Source organism: Schistocerca americana, chromosome 2 (assembly GCF_021461395.2).
Source record: "Schistocerca americana isolate TAMUIC-IGC-003095 chromosome 2, iqSchAmer2.1, whole genome shotgun sequence".
Lineage (NCBI taxonomy): Eukaryota > Metazoa > Arthropoda > Insecta > Orthoptera > Acrididae > Schistocerca > Schistocerca americana.
The window spans coordinates 188550912-188565235 of NC_060120.1; positions in this window are offsets into that span (position 1 = coordinate 188550912).

Sequence of the window (14324 nt, forward strand, 5' to 3'; positions counted from 1 at the left end):
GAGTAGCATGGAGACCTGCATCAAACCAGTCTTTTGACTGAAGACCACAACAACAACAAACGTTATTTGACTTTGGACTACTTTGCGGTAGTGTGCCCCTCCTAAGAACCTTCAGGCGCTTTTCTCTGCTATTTCGGTTGATATCTGTAAGTACACTTCTGTAGTGGGTATATAGTGTCAGGCCAAATAAATAACGTCCGATACGTGTTTCACACGATACCTAATGACAACGGAGAACGCCAGTTTATTCGTCGTTAGAAATAAAGGTTTGTTCAAATGGGATTTTATGTGGCCATACGATAGAGAGGTCTCAAATTAGTGGGATACTCGTTTTAGCGACATGAATTAACAGTGATAGAAAAACTCGAAAAAGGAGTGGTATACTCCTGCAACGACTGGGTAGTGTTGCTGCGTGGCTGTAGCAGAAAACGCGACGCAGTCTGGGCTTCGAGACGTGGGAGATCACCACCACCTAGAGACAAGCTGGTGGTGGGGAGATCGGGCAAGGGGTGCGTCCAAATAAGTTTTTACCGAGATGAACATTGTTGCTCTAGAGACAGCTGTTTTATTTGTTTATTTAGTAATTTTTAATCACAAAATATTGTAAAATGCAAGAGATATTACCGTGTTAGTGGTGCTGAAACAAACACCCGCAAAAATTATTGAAAGTTATACTGAAACGGGATGTATTAGAGCTGTGGTTCCGTGGCTTTCTCTCTATGTGTCTCTAATGTCACTGCTTCTAAAGATCGATAAATGTTTGTCCGATACGTTTTCATAAACGTGTACACGGTTAACTAAGGTGACAAGAGTCATGGGATGGCGATATGCACATGGCGGTAATATCACTTACAAAAGGTATAAAATGGAACTACATTATCGGTGCTGTCAGTTGTATTCAGGTTATTCGTGTGAAAAGATTTCTGACGAGACTGCGGCCGGACGACGGGAACTAACAGGCTCTGAACGCGGAATGGGCTTGGCGATAGAGGCATGGGCATTTCGTTGCGGAAGTCGTTAAGGAATTCAGTATTCCGAGATCCACAGTGTGCCGAGAATACTAAATTTAAAGCATTATCTCTCAACACTAACAGGCGATTAACGACCGAGAGCAGTGGCGTTTGTGTAGAGTTGTCAGTGGCAACAGACATGCAACGCTGGGTGAAATAACCGCAGAAATCGCTGTGGGACGTACGACGAACGTCTCTGTTTGAATACTATGACGGAATAGGGCGTTAATGGGGTATGGCAGCAGTCGAAACAGCACGTAATCATCTGCAGCGCCTCTCCTGGACTCTTGACCATATTGGTTGGACCCTAGACAAGTGGGAAACTGTGGCCTGGTCAGATGAGTCCAGATTACAGTTGGTAAGAGCCGATGGTAGGCACTGAATGTGGTCCATACCCCATCAAGCCATGAAACTGCGAACAAGACACTGTGCAAGCTGGTGATGGCTCCATAATGGTGTGGGCTGTGTTTACATAGAGCAGACTGTGCCTCTGGTCCAGCTGAACCGATCGCTGATTGGAAATAGCTATGTTTGGCTACTTGGAATCCATTTGCAGCTATTTATGGACTTCATGTCACCAAACAAAGAAGGAATTTTTATGGATGACAATACGCCAAGTCACCAGAGCACAATTGCTCACGATTGGTTTGCAAAACATTCTGGACAATTCTAGAAAATTATCTGGCCACCCATTAAACAATTGATGGGACGTAATCGAAAGATCAGTTCCTGCACAAAATCCTGCATCACTTCCCCAATTATGGACCGCTATGGAGGCATCATGGCTCAATATTTCTTCAGGGGAATTTCAGTGACTTGTTGAATCCATGACACATCGAGATTGTGTAACACACTGTGTAAGAGGTATGCGATGTATGCGCTGCCTGCAACAGGCAAGACTTAGGAGAGTCTCTGACCAGAGAGCAGTATGTAGTTAGTTGTTGCTTGTCGTGAGTCGACAGCAGTCTGTGTGAGTCGGCAGTAGTCTGCGTGAGTCGGCAGTTGTCGACATTAGTCTGCGTGAGTCTGCAGTAGTGTGCAGTAGTCTGCGTGTCGGGAGTCTGCTCTGGTCGGGACTCTGGAGGATGAGTATCATTGTAGAAGGTAAAGAAGCAGCCTTGCGCATATCTAGTAATGTATTTTAACTGTCATCCAACTTCTTTCAAAAATGCCCCAATAATAATTTTTATAATATAAAGTAATTTTTTTCAAAAAAAAAAGCATTCATTTCAATTTAAAGATTTTATTCAATGGATTATCTTTCCTTTCATGAATCACAAAGCATAGGCCAGCATTGCACAGAGCTGTGCCGAAATTTTTTTATGTAAGAACAGATATATTCGCAGTTTTTATTGAGGTAAGAATTTTTGCTTTTTTTATTCAGAGTACAGGGCCGAGGCGCAGCGCTGCTGTCGTCATAAAATGTACCAGGTTACTGAATTTTTTTATTATTTTGGTGTTTAGGAATTTTTCTGTTTCGAACTTAACATTAAATGAGAAAAGAATTTTGTGGGTACATTAAATGTGAATGCATTTCTGCACGGAGATTATAAATGGGAACCAATTTTGTTCAGAGGTTACATTAAATAAGAATCACCTTCTTTACTCATCTTTTATTTTTTTGTGGTGAGGTTACACTTGGTTCATGGTTCATATTCATTTTTATATTTTTGTGGGGAGGTTACACTTGGCGACATCCGGCCAGGATCGTATTTCTTTGTGAATCTTCTGATAAGTAGTCATATATCTGCTCTTACATAAAAAATTTTCGGCACAGCTCCGTGCAATGCTGGCCTATGCTTTGTGATTCATGAAAGGAAAGATAATCCATTGAATAAAATCTTTAAATTGAAATGAATGCTTTTTTTTCTTTTGAAAAAATTACTTTATATTATAAAAATTATTATTGGGGCATTTTTGAAAGAAATTGGATGACAGTTAAAATACATTACTAGATATGCGCAAGGCTGCTTCTTTACCTTCTACAATGATACTCATCCTCCAGAGTCCCGACCAGAGCAGACTGCCGACACGCAGACTACTGCACGCTACTGCAGACTCACGCAGACTACTGTCGACAACTGCCGACTCACGCAGACTACTGTCTACTCACGACAAGCAACAACTAACTACATACTGCTCTCTGGTCAGAGACTCTCCTAAGTCTTGGCTGTTGCAGGCAGCGCATACATCGCATACCTCTTAACCGGACAAAAGGAGGTCCAACATGATATTAGGATATTAGGAGGTATCCCATGACTTTTGTCACCTCATTGTATAGACTAATGGTAGCTATTATCTAAGGTCTTACGCTTACCATAATCTCTGCGTCACCTTGTATGAGCTCCTGCCATGGGCGCCAGACCTTATAAGGTGGCAGATTAAATGAAGTTCAATTTCGCACCTTACATGAGAGTTCTTGTACATCGTAACAGGAAGGTGAATATAACCTAACTTACTTTGGTGCAAATGGGTAATTTTCCTCTAAGTATGTAATGCAAAGCGATGACACTCAATTGACGGTATTAACACACCGTTCCTATATACTGCATGTTAATGAGCAAGAGGGGAAACAAACAGGTAGAGGAAACGTTTTGTTTGAAAGCAGGTGCGAGCAGGCGTGAAGGGCGTACCACGGGCAGTACAACGGAAAGCACTTAGGAGGTGTCCCATGGTGAGTGTAAACGAACGGGCACTCGGTGATTCATGCAGAAGAACAAGTAGCGGGCCACCGGAGTAAGATGGAAACAAGCTTTAGAAATCTGTGTTTCTGAATTTCCAAATGGATACCAACAAACCAGTGATGCAGCTCATGCTGTACGCATGTAACTTTTAGGCGTCTGGAGCAGGCACAAAATGTCCAGTTGGCGGAAACGAACTAGGAAGGAGTAAAGTACCGAGATTTCGACGCAGTTTAATGGTAGGGCCTTAGCGATTGGCAGAGAGAGTTTCCACAAAATAAGAGGAACGCTCCTATTGGTTGGAAAAAGCTGTGATGTGGAGCACGAAAGGACCCAGGTGGGGACAGTTTTGCTGCGAGAAAGACAAGACCGAAATTTTCGTGGACACTCTCCTCTGAACCTGTCGTCAAGTGCAGAACGGGGCACATAACACTTTTTACTATACACAGGAGAAATTTCTGTGAACACTGGGTTCACTGCGAGCTGACATTCAGCTAGGTATTAGCGTCGTTGAGCTCCAATTTCAGAGAAACTAAGCAGCCACTTAGTTAATTGTTCTTGTTAAAAGTGAGAGGGCATTGTAATATGCACGCTGCTCCAGCCATGCGCATGCATATCGCCGTATTCCAAGACAAGGGAGGCGTGCGCGTTTTCTCGCCTCACGAGAAACATAGGAGAGTTTCTCCTGACAAAATCAGCAAAGATTTTGGTTAGCTTTCATAGGAATTTCAGAGGACGAGAGCAGCCGTGAGGATGACACCTCATCATAGCTGAGGTAAATACTGCGAGCGGAGGTGTAACTTGCTGGTTCGCCAGCTTGCGACCACTATGAACTCGAGCGACCCTTTGCTCAGCTTGTCGCTAAACTAACCATCCTCTGTAGACTTGATTATCATCCTAAATAGTACCGAACTTAGAACCGGAACCGGATGATTTGCCATAATATTGGCCAACTTCATGACGTATTAGTAAGAATAATGTTGTAAAGAAACCTCTAGTTAAAATTTGATATTGTTGTGTTATTTCACTTACTCAGGACGAGATGCGTTATCTTGACAACTATCCTAACATTGTCAATTTGCAAACTGTGTAAATTCGTTTATTTCTGTGAAAAAATTTCAGCATTAAAAACCAATTTGTTTACAGCTTAAACACCGTTGTGATCTGTCATAGAATAAGGGTCCACTCCTTACTCCAGTCATTTATTCTACAGACGAATGCGCACTCAAAGAGTCTTTATGCTGACTTCTGATGGAGAAAATGGTTCAAATGACTCTAAGCACTTTGGGACTTAACATCTGAGGTCATCGGTCCCCTAGACGTAGAACTACTTAAACCTAACTAACCTAAGGACATCACACACATCCATGCCCGTGGCAGGATTAGAACCTGCGACCGTAGCAGCAGCGCGGTTCCGGACTGAAGCGCCTAGAACCGCTCGGCCACAAAGGCCGGCGACTTCTGATGAACGAGGAAAGGAGTGAAGTGTCAGAACCTTTATACGTTTGATCAACGTTTTCACTTGGTGTCGGGAGGGAACTGCGCAGAACATTTCAACTGAAACAGAAAAAGACATAAAATTTATTTTGTATAACTTAATTTACAATTCTTCAGTTAAAACTTCCGGGCTGAGAGGCCGTGGTCGATGTATAAAATTTCCACCTGACGTTTCGTCTCCATCTGCGGGTGACATCTTCTGAGGTCGTCCGGCTACTGCCACTGAGGCTCCAGGTACTCTCGCATTTACAGAGCGCATAGAGGGCACCACCATTCGTCACGTAATGCCGACGGTATGCCTATCTTTGGAAGGCGTCATCATTCTCGATTAAGAGTAATCGATTGTCATTCTGCTGGCGCAACGTCGACATCCATATTTTGTCCGACTTTAAAACTTCCTCTTTTCTACTGAAATTGTTGTGGTGTTTGTGAAATTCTATTGCTTCTCTATACATGCGCGCATGATAATGGGATGTTCGTGCTAGAACGCTTGTCTCATTAAATTTAATTTCATGATTCCCATCTGTAAAAACATGCTACATTGTATGATTAATTTACAATTAATTGTGAGTTAAAATGCACAGTGAACTGAGGATCGCTTGAACAACATCAGAAGTGTAGAAGTGCCTTACGTGGTTTACCATTTGTGAGGAATTCTGCTGCTGCTGCGGCTACCTGAGAGGGTCCTTTTTCCGGCCCAGTGTGTCAGTGGTCCGAGAAGTGAACAAACAGTGGACCTGCACTCGGTCGCTGGACTCTGGTGTGTGTCTGGTGACTGCGTGCTCGCCAGTCACTGCCTTCAGGTCTCAAGTCCGAGCCATTTCATCACGTGCAACAGGTTTCGTGGGTACATTACGCGTTTCCATATCTCGCTATACAAGGCTACGTCCAGCATCTTGTGAACAACGTTTTGGTGCTCCAGGTGTTAAGGTGAGAGGAGGCAAAATTTCGAATGGGTGTACCGATCAGCAAATTTCTGAACACGGTATACTCATCGGCCGACGTTGTTGTGACGCTCTACTCTCTCTCATCGTGTGGCTTCTCTGGAGTTCATACGGCTGTGACTTCATTTTTATGGATAACACATCGAACTGTGGAGGTGAAGAAGCTCTTGAAATGAGAGGGTATTCGGCGAACTGACTAGCCGGCTCCTTCCCTCGACGATGAATCCCATCGAGCACATTTGGGATGCGTTGGGGAGACATACTGCAGCGCCGGCCGGTGTGGCCGACCGGTTCTAGGCGCTACAGTTGTAACCTCCCCCTCACTTATCGACCTTAATGACAGTGAAAAATTAAACCGCGTGTACCTGACGGAAATTTGGGAAAAGCACTCGTCACCGAAGTTAATTCGTCGGTAAAGAGGGAGGAAAGGGTTACATCTAAATGAAAGGCAAAATGCAAAAGAAACTGGTGGAAATAAATTTTGAAAAGGGGTAAAGTTAATAAAGAAAGTAAATGTGCGGCCGTTACGTTAACAATCAACTAGCGATAATTAGATATTTGAGACTTGGGGAAAATTACGGTCGCCAGTCCTATGGAAAATTACTATAGTAACTGAAAAAGAAGGGTTATTGCACATATAATTAGCACTAGAAGCGTGGCAACTGAAGGTTGACACGTGTAGTGTGAAAACTGAATGTTTGTCAGAAGTAATAAATTTCGCGACACTCTGACTTAATTTAGCAAAAGAATTAATAAAACCGGAAAATTGAAAGTTAATTTAGTGACTGAAATTAATTGTGAGCTTTGTTTCTGAAGGACATCGAAATTCAGTAAAATACGGTTAGTCTTGGGCTACCTCAACAACCATTTCAAAAGCTACTTGAATCTACGCAATTTAGAAATAAGGGATTTAACTTCGAACTTGAATTAAATGATTCTGAACAATTAACAATAATAAAATTTAGTACGTACCAAGCTGAGATGCAGTCACAGGTAAGCTAAAATACGGTAACAAAACTCGCACTCTTAATTTGTGCTTGTGTAATCTAAATATTGTAGCCAGCTATGAATACCTTAACTGAACTTTGAAATTAAAGCAGTGAAATCGAATGATATTACTTTAATGGTGGCGTTTGAATTTCAACAACACTCCCGTTCATTCCTGAAAAGGAAGGGACCCTGCTTGGTAATGTAATTGGGACAATGAGCAACAAAGGTTCATGCTACGTTGCTGTAATTTAGTGAGAAAAATTTAACAGTTTGAAAAGCTGAAGTCTGCCATACAGTTCTAAAACTTTACGTGCTACCAGTCTTCCTTATTGATTGATTGAAGGTTTGAAGTCGTCGATCGAGGAGGTGGCGACAGTCACTCATTGTCGGCCGTCGCTGTTGCAGAAGCTGGATGTTGGCGCGCCTTCTTCTCGACACGGTCTCGAGCCGAAACGGGCTCTTGATGTGTGCCAGCTAACGCTTCCCGTCCGCGACACCATGTCAGAAACTAACATAGCAAGTCGAGCATCAGACAACACACCTCCTCAATCGCACTACTCCAGCCAGACTCTGTCTGCTCTGCCCGCGCTCCACGCGGCAGAGTTAACACTACCAAAGAACCTAAACACTTTGGTTCTCCACACGACCTATCGATGTATTCGTTCGATAGCATCGTTTTCCCTAGGCAAGACCCAGCGTAAAAACACAAATAGTATTTACAAAACAAACCAATTATACATCGACATATATATATATATATATATATATATATATATACAAACAGTAAAACAATTACAATATATAAAGAGACAGAAATGTCTTATCTTCAGGTGACAAAATAAGGAAAAATATTTATAGTACAATAGATGCATTTCCGGCGTTACACAGTCTGGAACCGCGCGACCGCTACGGTCGCAGGTTCGAATCCTGCCTCGGGCATGGGTGTGTGTGATGTCCTTAGGTTAGTTAGGTTTAAGTAGCTCTACGTTCTAGGGGACTGATGACTTCAGATGTTAAGTCCCATAGTGCTCAGAGCCATTTGTACCATTTGAACGTACTGCAGCCCGCCCACGAGCACTAACGACCATCCAGCTGGAGGAATGAAATGCCTCACCACATGAACTCCTTACCAACGTTGTGGCTAGCATCGTAGCACGTTGCAGAGCATGCATTGGACAATTTCCAGCCTCTGGCCGGTTCTGTATGGAACATAGGCCTCTCCATCGTCTTGGTCCAGTCTTCTCCTTTCTTCTGGACGCATTCCTCTATTCCTTTCAGCCATCAGTCTCTCGGTCTCCCTCTTGGTCTCTTTCCTTCCAGTTTCATCTCGTTTACCCTCCTGGGTATCCCCATCTCCCTTTCTGAGCCCCGTTCTATTTTTGAAAGCAGAAATCATAATCCACTACTGGCTTGCTGGGACTATCGTGGTAATAACACACCCAGTTAAGAACTACGTCCCACCTTTTGTAACGCCCCGGGAATCAGCAAGGATCGTTGTGACATCCGTTTAATTACTGTCTTTTAATAAAAGTAACGTTTCCAGTGATGAAATTTACTCACTGGTCAGCTGAGTGGTGGCGTCATCTTGTCGTGATGTTTCAATGAGAGTCGTACCTGAATACGCAGAGGAAGCTCACAATGACGGTGTCATTTTCCTTCGTCTCCTTACGCATTTATTTCACTTGCTTTCTGAACTATACTGTAGCAGCCCTGGTTTTAGTTTCATAGAGCTAGTTTTCTATGCATAAGTTTTTCATAGAGCTAGTTTTCTATGCATAAGTTCCTTTCGTCCTTAAGTATATACATAAAATCTTATTGACATTTACAAAGCAGCACAATCTGTGATTGTTGGTCCGCGATGCATGGGCGTGGAGAGGAATGTAAGTATTTCAACGCCACTGTTTCTAACAATTCATCGGACTTCGAAAATCATATTCTGGAATGAGCGTGGGCTATTTTAGGAATCATGCAATATCTGCTTAAGGCTGCCACAATAGCATCTGTGCATTAGTGACACAATTCTGTAGAATACATTCAAAAACAATCTAAGGACAGGAAATATTAGTAAGATTAAACTAAATTAATTAAGCTTTAGATCATATGTAATGAATCTGAACTGTACAACAGCATTACCCTCTAATGTCCGTTCAGACAGATAAGGCGGCAAGAGATAAGTGGTACAAGGAGAAGTGGTTAGACATATCAAATGATTTTTCAGACAAAATAGCAACGAGAATATCAGAGAGATTCTAATTTCTACAACAGATGTAGTAGAATATATTACATATATTGTATATGTATTATATATGTTACAGAAATTAGAATCTCTGTGATATTTTACTTGTGATTTTGTCTTTAAAAAACATTTGAAACATTTGATACGTCTAGCCCACTTCTCCTTTATATATGCCGGGTATCCAAAAAGTCAGTATAAATTTGAAAACTGAATAAAACACGGAACAATGTAGATAGAGAGGTACGAATTGACACACATGCTTGGAATGACATGGGGTTTTATTAGAACCAAAAAAATACAAAAGTTCAAAAAATGTCCTACCGATGGCGCTTTATCTGATCAGAATAGCAATAATTAGCATAACAAAAGGAAGACAAAGCAAATATGATGTTCTTTACAGGAAATTCTCAATATGTCCACCATCATTCCTCAACAATAGCTGTAGTCGAGGAATAATGTTGTGAACAGCACTGTAAAGCATGTCCGGAGTTATGGTGAGGCATTGGCGTCGGATGTTGTCTTTCAGCATCCCTAGAGATGTCGGTCGATCACGATACACTTGCGACTTCAGGTAACCCCAAAGCCAATAATCGTACGGACTGAGGTCTGGGGACCTGGGAGGCCAAGCATGACAAAAGTGGTGGCTGAGCACACGATCATCACCAAACGACGCGCGCAACAGATCTGTCGGGCATTTTGTGAATTTTGCTTTTTTTTTTGGTTCTAATAAAACCCCATGTCATTCCAAGCATGTGTGTCAATTTTTACCTCTCTATCTACATTATTCCCTGGTTTATTAAGTTTTCAAATTTATACTGATTTTTTTAATGTGTGTATGTTTTTTACAACTTACCTCCACGCATTCAAATGATTTCCTGCGTTTCGAAGGTATATTCACAGTGAAACTCAAGTTACGTGCATGTGGTAGCGAGAGAGGGCTGTCGCGACATTCTAACACGGCCAAGGTGCCTTTGTCCGCAGCTGGCAGTACCTGAAAACACGCAATAACAGAGCACAACCGGACGTGTGGTAGCAAAGTGAAGAAACACTGCACCTGTCTGCGGCTGCGTCAGCTTCCTGGATTACGAAGCGGGTGCATAACTGCCTGGTACCGCAGAGATGTGAATCACCGCTTTTACAATCCGCTTCTTGCTGATTATCCTCTTACTTGTTAGCCGCGTTACTCTGTTCTTATCTGCTTTTAACGCAAACGATCACTCGTTGCACCCGTCGGAATTCTGTCCTAGCTCATCTTCGCTCACAGTTTCCTGGAACACTATAAATAATAGCATTCTCTGAGGACGCCTCTTGTAGAAAGAAATACCTAAATACCTCCAGAAATCGTGAAGATATGTTTTATCAACACACACACATACACACACACACACACACACACACACAAGATCTCTCCGGCAGGATTTCACGCCATTCGCGTGTTTAATCGAAACATCATATACAAGATAACTAGACCAGTTCTGATTCTCAAGATATCCTTTAACACAAGTCGAAGTTCTACTGAAGCGTGATTCTGTCGTCGGTAGACAGCAAAGAAGCGAGTCGAAGAAGTTACCGAAATGATAAGATGATGTCTATACGTAGAAATGAGAGTCATCTCATTTTTGTAGGAATATCACCAACAGAATAATAACTGACTCATGAAATTTCTGCTTTTGACTCCCTCTAAAGACGTTGCTGTCAATTTGTTACTTTTCTTCCATAGGGAAGAAGTCGTTTCAGGCGTGTGGTGAAAGAATTTTACAAGCCTATCGCCGACTGGCGCCAACTACGCAAATTGGAGGCGAGACCCAAAAGTAGCAAAAATTCGCCTATGGACTGAGGGCCGATAGTGAGTAGTAGTTACCTTTGCTACACACCGTTTTTAATCAGTTGACCGACTGTCGTCATCTGTGCAGAAGCATCGGCTATCTGAACTCTTTATTTTCCTAATCACTGTTGAGAGGGTCGCCTTTACAAACTGTCATTAAATGACGCTTTCAAAACTATACAAGAGAGTTCGCGCAAAGCGAGGAACACAATTTATGCCCTGAAATACTCTGACAGACAGAAAATGTGATCCAATGATACGGTGATTTGACCTTTTATTACCAACAGAAGATGGCAAGAGCACGCAAAGTGCAACGAATAAGTAAAGCTGTTGCATGTTAAACACATACATGACCTGCTAACTGCGTGCTACACAACTTCATTGTACATTAAATCCTACCTTATAGGTCCGATTTTTGAAAACACAAATATTTTTGTCGTTGACTGCATACATTACCTAATAACCTTTCAACATACGGCATGTGCGGTGAATACAATGAAATGCAATTACGTAGTCTCAGTCGCAAGAAATCCCGGAGAAACTGCATGAGCACCAATTTACCCAGTTTCCTGAAACTTACAAAAACAAGAAATTCCAATACGGAACCCATGTGCACCGTAGCCCTAAATCAAATGCAATACAGGTCTGGGAAACACACCACCCCATGAAAATAAGTAAGAATTCCAACATGTCGACAAATACACGTTGCGGAAATCGTAATCGTAAGAAAAGGTGTAAGTTAATGAATATGCGAATTCGAAATGCAACAGAAATTCGGTATAATTTACAAGTAGATATTGCATACTATCTCACCGTGGTGATTGAACATCGAGTCAGAGTACATCATATCTCTTCCGAACAACCTCTGAGAATAACAAAAGACATAACATTACAAATGACTTGAAAACATCATCGTGAGTTAAAAATCTGCTTGTAAGTCACTTCAATATACAGGTGTATGGTACACAGATGGATTCAGGTTACTAAGTGTTCTCAATCAACTGCAAATGTGATCAGAGATCATATATTTTGAACGCTAAACCCTCATGTGAAAGACAACGCGGAAAAGGCACAACATTACTTTACTTCAATTTTATCATAGTTACCATCACATTAAAGTTACTGCAAAGCTCACAGTTCGCTTCTGTCTCATCATTGCACTGAAGATTGCTGGATATTAAGGCTAGACAACTGCCTGAAATACTGTTGACTACCATGTGCTAGGCCGGGTGTAAGAAAAGCGTACTGGAATCCAAAAGAAATCTGCCGCATAGCGTTTTTAATCGCTGGACCAGTTCAAAGCGATTGAGTGAGGGAAGATTTTGTTTAACGTCTCATCGACATTCAGGTCACTAGAGACGGAATACAAGCTCGGATGTGTCAAGGTTGGGGAAGGAAATCGGCCGTGCCCTTTGAAAGGAATCATCCCGACATTTGGCTGGAGCGATTTAGGGAAATCATGGAAAACCTAAATCTGAACGGCTGGACGCGGATTTGAACCGCCGTCCTCTGCTAGCTACTGTGCCACCTCGCTCGGTCAAAGTGTTTGGCCTTCCAGCAAGATACAGTAGCGCTTCCTTGTTTCTACCGAAGGTGAGTTCCACTCGTGGCCAGAGGAAGCTCATGAGTGGCTGCCAGTGATCAACAAGGGACTCAGGCCGAGCGTGGTGCACTTCTGTGCTGTATGAAATGCGCTCGTCCCGAAGTGTGACATTGCTATTGTTTCAAATTTGTGCTTTATTACTGGAAAGAGCAAGTTATGCCCCAAGGAATTTCTAAGAAAAACGATTACAAGGGAAGGCTTTCCTCTTCGGATGCTAATCTGTGAAAAATATGCAAAACTTCATTTTCTGCAAAAAATATGTTCAGAAATTTAGATCAATAATCATACACACATCACCATCACATTTTAGAATTTTCTGAAAATAGTAAGCAAGGGAGGTATAGAAGGTCATTTTAATTAAATGCGAAAATTTTGGTGGAACAAAATCATAAAAATTCAGGTTTCTGGTAAATTGCAAAAGAAGATTTACAAACTTATTAGCTAAACTCTGTGTAATTTTAGAAAATACAAGCTGCAAATTCCTGTTGGCCATGTGTCTTTTTATCCTCCATACTCTTCATCTCCTTGTTTATCCCAGTCTCCTTGGTAACAGCTTCTGCTGCTTTCTTCACTACAGTCACTGACAGCCGATCAACAACAGTTAGAACATAAGACATATTCCTTTCTGTGTGACAGCTAATGTTTCCAGAACATTTATCTTAGAAATTACACCAGCGTCGAAAGTTATTACTATCTATTACACCTATCTTCAACAAAGTCAATTTAACATATACAGTTTTCGGTATTCGTTCCCTACGCAGCTGAAGAAGCTTTCGTTGGGATACTTAGAGATATTTCCTAGGAAGATTTGTACTTGTCATATCCCTTTATTTAGGCATAAGAGCTTCCATAATAGCAAGGAGTGCTTTTGAGTGTATTATACGCCTGTACACCCAATTTCTGTAGGTGTCTGTTGAACTAAATGATGTGTCTTATTCGATGTTGCTTTGAACCAGTTGCCTCGAAGCCTCCATTTGGTGTTAAATTTCTTTATTATCAGCATTTATAACACAGAAAGAACATACACGGACGTAGAACAACACAGCAACAACTGTGAAACATGGTGTCTAAAATTCCGAAAGTAAGAAGTAAACGATTATACATAAGGTCTTTGGTTGCAGCTAAACCACAGCCTTCTAGATACGTCAGTGCTTATAGGCTCTGGTAGTCAGAGCCTTCTACAATACACCTGTATTTACGTTCCATCTCTAAAAGCCGAAAAAAGTAGGGAAAAGAGGAATACTTCATATTTTATGACTGAGTTTAAAATTACAGAACGGCATGGCAATTGGCACCTATGAGGCTTTACGTTTAAACTAATTTTACGAACAAATGAAAAATGAAAATGTCTGTAAACTATACATTTTGCCATTTTTCACGGGCAGGTCCCCTTAACGCCTGAGCATTCAGAAAAATACACTTATACAGTTTTACAAGAATTAGTATTCACACTCAAGCGTAGTTACACCAAGTATGAGCGTATGGCAATGGTGGCCGGGAGACACCTCGCGGGGCGGTTCGGCCGCCGCTACACAAGT